Here is a 7520-nt window from a genome sequence, read left to right as displayed (position 1 = left end):
ACATGATTGAAGGGATGAGAAGAGAATATACAAGTTTATTTACATTTTGTGTTTGGATGGATAAACCCATTGCCTACGTACCATCTTTAAAAGATTAGGATCAAAACCTCGTAGTTCGGGGTAAAAATCTCAGAATGAGTTGGTGAATTGATTGGTCCAAAAGCCTTAAGGTCTTTTGTTATCCAAGGGAGAAAACTCAACCTAAAACCACAAATCCACAATGTGAGGATAGCTTCAACATGCTAGTGAGGGGTTAACCCTATAATAAGCATGGAAGACTTATTGTCCATCACTAAGGATAAAGGTGAGTATTACATCTACCTCAAGGATAACTCAAACCTAATAGCTAAAGGTTATGAAAATTTTGATTAAGAAGGTGGCCATTGAAACCACAAAAAACATTTGGATGGGTTGTATTTACCAATGAAAAGTATTTACAAAATGGTCAAAGTTGACTTAGAAGTTCAATTCAAAATAAGTGTTATGAAAAGCACAAGGCTTAGGTTTCTAATGTTGAAAACAAGTATTAAATGTTTGCACAAAAGTTTTGGCTTGGGTTAGAGTGGAGAGAAGAAGAAGAATAGCTAAAGTCCTAAACATACAAGAGGTGAGGGATAAAGAAGCAAAACCACAAATGGAGTTCCTCTTTTGAGATCATATTGATGATCCAAGTAGCTCCCATCCTTTGGAATAAGCAATCACAATACTGGTAAACTCAAGCAATCAACAATCAAATGAAGCTCTTGGAAATTTCCTCAATGTATCTTGGATCCCTCTCTCTTAGAAGCTCATGGCAATGGTTCCTCAATTTGGATCAAGTTGGAATCCCTAGCACAAGAACACACACATCAAAAAGTTCTGTAAACAATCAAAGAATGGACAAGAGGGAGTTTAGAATATAGTCCTTTCAATGTTCATCTTCAAGCTTTAAGCATTCTAAAGGCATGAGGCCTAGTTGCTCTTTGACATTTAAGCACTCTAAAGGCATGAGGCCTAGTTGCTATTTGGCTCCAAATATGCATAGGGAAGGTCCTAAAGTCTAAGTCCATTTTGTCCAATTCTTTGCATTTGGTCAACAACAATCAAACAAACACAAGCACAAAAGATATATACACAATTATGTGCTCAAGTGACAAAGAGCAAATGGCATTAACATAAACATGTGCTCAAATGAGCAAAGAAAAAAGCAAATGAATAATATGTACAAGAATGATAATTGCATAAATGTAAAGAGCAAAAAGTAAATGTTAATGGTTAATGGTTAGTGTTAGTAGTTAGTGTGCCATAAGGCAAATTTAGCGCTATGTTAAGCAATCGTAATTGGACTTATGTAGAAGTCACAACTATCTGAGGTCGGTCAATAATAATGTAGGCAACAACACAAGTTAGAAGTCTTGATTAGTGAACCAAGTTCCAACAACTTGCCATGCCAAAAAAAAGAAGAAGAGAATTGATCTTGTATTGGTTTAAGTCATTTGCATGATTTAGGAAGCAACCTATCCTTAATGCAAAGCCATTCACTTGATCATTTGATCAAGATTAATTAGCTTTGAATCAAGGAAGATTAAACCTCCCTAATCAATGCTAACTTATCAACCTTTAACTCATTGATCAAAAAGAAAAAGAAAAAGAAGAAGAAGGAGATGAATAATGGAAAATGGAGATGAAAAGAATAAATGACATTAAATGAAATAGAATGTACCAATCAACAAGTGTTGACCAATGATATTGAGGATCACAGTCAAACAATCAAAAACAGAAGTGAGATGAAGATTGGAAGTCAAGAAATGAACAAAAATATTTTTTGTCATTTTTAATATTCAAAATGAACTTGAATTAAAATATTAAAGGAGGGTCAAACTTCAAAATCACCTCAAATCAACCTTGAAAGTTCCAAGTGATTTATCCCAAGTTCAACAAGGTCAAACAAAGTTTGACAAAAACTTTTCAGCATTTTTAAAAGTCAGAAACTATTTTTAATCAATTAACAATGAATAAAAATAACCTATTTGAAGTAAAATCTCAAATAAATCTCAAATCAATTAATAAATTGATGAGAATATTTTTCATAGATCCATCATCATTCAAATAGGTTGAGAAAATATTTTTGAATTTTTTGAATATTGAAAACTATTTAAAATGAATTAAAAATAACCAGAAAAGAGAAAATTCATAAAAAATATCAAATGATGAAATAAAAAATATTAAAAATAATTTTTAGAAACTAGAATTTAAATGGAGAAGAATGCAATTGGTCCCATATATTTTGGAATTAAAATGAAGAAGTTATGAATTTTTGAAATTAAAGGAAATAAAAGAAATAAAATCAGAAATTAGAAAAGGAGAAAAAACCAGGAGCGTCTGATCAAGCCTCATTAATTGACGTGGCTGATCAAACGCTCCACATGCGCGCGCTCATGGTGGTCTCCAGTCAAACGCGTCACACAAGGCATTATTAAAAGTCATAAAATCCAAAGGCTGGGATACAAACTGGAGATCAGATCCAAGGGCTCACAATTGATCTGGAAAAGAGACGGTGGTGTACACCACCGTCTTCTCCGGCGAGCTCCGGTGAGACTCAAAAATTGAAGAGATGCAAATTTTCACCAAAATGGGCGATCTAGGTACCGTTCGAAAGAGGAAGTGATGTACATCACTCCTGTACCACTCACTTCCCCTCTAGATTCCTATAAATGGAGAAATCAGAGATGGAAGCATGATGGTGTTCATCAAGAACTTGCTTGATTTCAAAAATTAAACACACATCAATGATGCCTCTATAGAGAGTACTTCAGACAACATAATATCCAGTTCAATAGGTCAAGGAATAAGGAGTTTCGAAGAAAAACCAGTTGAAGTAAATCTTTGAATTGTGAAGATCTGAGCTCCTTTCCTTGGTTCTTTTGGCAAAACAGAAGTTCAATGGATCATATGATGAAGGTCTAAGAACTTTACATCTAAAGATTCAACTAGATTCAGTTGAATTTTAGATCTGAAAAATTGAAGAAAATGTGAACTAGTTCCTTTAGGTGTGGCTGGGTTTTGATTTCTGCAGCATTTCAGATTGATTCAGGGTGAGATTTGAAGTGACCAAGCATGTCTATTTATAGATGGAATTGGCTGAGCAAGTGAAAATTCTCGTGTGCATGGCAAGTGGATTCTCCTTGCATAGGCTTGCATGATCATGTAGAAGGCCCAAATTCAATTGCATTTGCATGCTGATGACCAAACCACTTGAAATGGACGTGCAGATGGCAATGCATAAGCTTGTGTAATGAATTCTCACATGTTATGCATAATTGAGCCTAAATCTTCACCTCTTTGAAAGTGCCACTTAGAAAATCAACACATAAGCATATGGGTAATGGTTGGAAAGGTCTTTACATAAGGAATAAATGTTATGTTGGACCAAAACTCATTTGGAGTGTGGAAATTTATGAAAACAGGCCATGAAGTTCATAGTGCAAAACATGCCTTTGAGAATTTTGCCAAATTGGTCCAACTTCAAGCCCTTCTGATTTGATGATGCAAGCCCCAAATGGGAAAACCTCCAACATCAAAGTTGTAGATATTTTCAAGACAATAAAAATGGATTTAATTTGGCATCATTTGGATTATTGATGAAGGAGTTATGGGCATTTGAAGGTGGACTTTTTTGCCTTTCAATGCATTTGGTCCAAAGTGACCTATAATGTTTTGCATTATCACATGTATTTCCTTTGAGATTATGAAATTTTTTTCAACATAACATTTGAAGTAGACATATTAATATTTCCAATTCATTTGATCCCACCTCAAAATCATAAAAAATGAATGAGTTATGTTCTTGGGAAATTGACCCAAAATTAGGGTTTCGGTCAAAATGACCTATAATATCTTGGACTGGGAGATGACCTTCCAAGCTTCAAATAAACTTTTGATGAACATGAAAGTTGTTCATATTGTCCTTAAGAAAACTTTTGCTTTTGGGATCATCTCCATTTGACCAACACATAAAACGTTAGGTCTCAGTGCACTTCAAAATAGTCAGATGAATTACCTGATCAACTTCTCAAGTCCATAACTCATATCTTGATGAATTGATGATTGAGGACACTCAAATAAGTTCAAATATGCATGAAATTATGAATTAGATAACTTCCCTTGATTGTATTTGACCATGGGCTGAGGTTGCTTCACTAGCAAGGCATTGTAGGTGATCAGATGAACTTAGGGTTTCCTTGAGAAACAAAACCTCAAACCCTTTAACTTGCTTTGATCAAAATGATGGATTGAGATACTAGGGAGGCATATTTGATGGATGAGAGCTTTGGGAACCATTACCATGCTTGTTTTCATCCTCTCTTGACCATATCTTTGCACAAAGGATCTCCTTGAAGCTCTTGACCTTGTGATTGCTCAAGCTACAAACAAAAGATGTTAGTGACATATTTTTGTGCTTTTGGTTAGTGAATAAAGATGAGAAAAGCAATAATATACAATTCAAGCATACTTGGTGATCTCAAACCACTCACAAAAGGTCCCACCCAAAGGCAAGGGGAACCAAGATGCTTATGATCCTTGAGGCTTTGCAAATGCAATGATATGATGCCATGAGGGATCTTAGGGTCAAAATTGGGGTCTTACATACTTCAACTGGTTTTTTCTTCGAAACTCCTTATCCCTTGACCTATTGAACTGGATATTGTGTTGTCTGAAGTCCTCTCTATAGAGGCATCATTGCTGTGCGTTTAATTTTTGAAATCAAGCAAGTTCATGGTGAACACCATCATGCTTCCATCTTTGATTTCTCCATTTATAGGAATCTAGAGTGGAAGTGAGTGGTACAGGAGTGATGTACATCACTTCCTCTTTCGAACGGTACCTAGATCGCCCGTTTTGGTGAGCATTTACATTTCTGCAATTTTTGAGTCTCGCCGGAGCTCACCGGAGAAGACGGTGGCGCTGGCCACCGTCCCATTGCCAGATCCAATCTGGATCGTTGGATGCATCTCCCACGTTTTAATCTCAGTCATGCGTTTGGATTACTTTTAATAATGCTGGATGTTTCTCATTGACTTGGACTTACCATGAGCGCGTGCCTGAGGACCTTAGGATTGGCCACGTCAATTAATGATATTCAATCCAACGTTCCCTGATTTTTGCTATTTTCTAATTTCTGATTTTATTTAGTTTATTTCCTTTATTTTCAAAAATTCATAACTTCTTCATTGTTAATCCAAAAAATATGGGACCAATTGCATTATTTTCCATTTAAATTCTAGTTTCTAAAAATGATTTTTAACATTTTTTATTTTGTCATTTGATATTTTTTGTGAATTTTCTCTTTTCTGGTTATTTTTAATTCATTTTAAATAGTTTTTAATATTCAAAAAATACAAAAATATTTTCCTAACCTATTTGAATGATGATGGATCTATGAAAAATATTCTCATCAATTTTTTAATTGATTTGAGATTTATTTGAGATTTTAGTTCAATTAGGTTATTTTTATTCATTTTAATTGATAAAAAATAGTTTCTGACTTTTAAAAAATGCTGAAATTTTTTGTCAAACTTTGTTTGACCTTGTTGAACTTGGGATAAATCACTTGGACTTTTCAAAGTTGATTTGAAGTGATTTTGAAGTTTGACCTTTCTTTAATATTTTAATTCAAGTTTATTTTAAATATTAAAAATGCCAAAAATATTTTGTTCATTTCTTGACTTCCAATCTTCATCTCACTTCTATTTTGATTGTTTGACCATGATCCTCAATGTCATTTGGTCAACACTTGTTGATTGGTACATTTTATTTCATTTAATGCACTTTATTCTTTCCTTTTCCATTTTCCATTATTCATCTTCTTCTCCTTCTTCTTTCTTCTTCTTGATCAATGAGTTAAAGGTGGACAAGTTAGCATTGATTAGGGAGACTTAATCTTCCTTGATTAAAATCTAATTCATCTTGATCAATTGATCAAGTGAATGACTTTGCATTAAGGATAGGTTGTTTCCTAAATCATGCAAAGGACTTAAACCAATACAAGATCAATTCTCTTTTTTTTTGGCATGGCAAGTTGTTGGAACTTGGTTCACTAATCAAGACTTCTAACTTGTGTTGTTGCCTACATTATTATTGACCGGCCTCAGATAGTTGTGACTTCTACATAAGTTCAATTATGATTGCTTAACATAGCGCTAAATTTGCCTTATGGCACACTAACTACTAACACTAACTATTAACCATTAACATATTATCCATTTGCTTTTTTCCTTTGCTCATTGGAGCACATGTTTATGTTAATGCCATTTGCCTTTTGCTCATTTGAGCACATAATTGTGTATATATCAGTTGTGTTTGTGTTTTGTTTTGTTTGTTGTGGACCAAATGCAAAGAATTGGACAAAATGGACTTAGACTTTAGGACCTTACCCAAGCTAATGGAGTTTGAAGAGCAACTAGGCCTCATGCCTTTAGAATGCTTAAATGTCAAAGAGAAACTAGGCCTCATGCCTTTAGAATGCTTAAAGCTTGAAGATGAACATTGAAAGGGCCATATTCTAAACTCCCTCTTGTCCATTCTTTGATTGTATTATAGAACCTTTGTGATGTGTGTGTTCTTGTGCTAGGATTCCAACATTGAGCCAAATTGAGGAACCATTGCCATGAGCTTCTAAGAGAAAGGGATCCAAGATACATTGAGGGGCCTTCCAAGAGTTTATTTGATTGTTGATTTGCTTGAGTTTATGCTTGTGTGATTGCTTACTCCAAAGGATGGGAGCTACTTGGATCATCAATATGATCTCAAGAGAGGAACTCCATTGTGGTCTTATTCTTTATCCCTCACCTCTTGTATGCTTAGGACTTTAGCCATTCTTCTTCTTCCCTCCACTCTAACCCAAGCCAAAACTTTTGTGCAAACATTTAACAATTGTTTTCAACATTAGAAACCTAAGCCTTATGCTTTTGATTTTCAAACTTTCTTTTCATAACACTTATTTTGAATTGAACTTCTAAGCCAACTTTGACCATTTTGTAAATACTTTCTATTGGTAAATATAACTCATTCAAATGTCTTTTTGTGGTTTCAATGGCCACTTTCTTAATCAAATTTTCCATAACCTTTAGCTATTAGGTTTGAGTTATCCTTGAGGTAGATGTAATAATCACCTATATCCTTAGTGATGGACAATAAGTCTTCCATGCTTATTATAGGGTTAACCCCTCACTATCATGTTGAAGCTATCCTCACATGGTGGATTTGTGATTTTAGGTTGAGTTTTCTCCCTTGGATAACAAAAGACCTTAAGGCTTTGGACCAACCCATTCACCAACTCATTTTTGAGATTTTTACCCCGAACTACGAGGTTTTGATCATAATCTTTTAAGATGGTACGTAGGCAATGGGTTTATCCATCCAAACACAAAAAATGTAAATAACTTGTACATTCTCTTCTCATCCCTTCAATCATGTTTGCACAAACAAATTTTCACAAAACAACAACCTTACAACAAATATGAAAAGGGCTCCCTAGGAGT

This window comes from Lathyrus oleraceus, chromosome 6, assembly GCF_024323335.1.
Source record: "Lathyrus oleraceus cultivar Zhongwan6 chromosome 6, CAAS_Psat_ZW6_1.0, whole genome shotgun sequence".
Classification (NCBI taxonomy): Eukaryota; Viridiplantae; Streptophyta; class Magnoliopsida; order Fabales; family Fabaceae; genus Lathyrus; species Lathyrus oleraceus.
Note: the sequence above shows the minus strand (reverse complement) of the source record.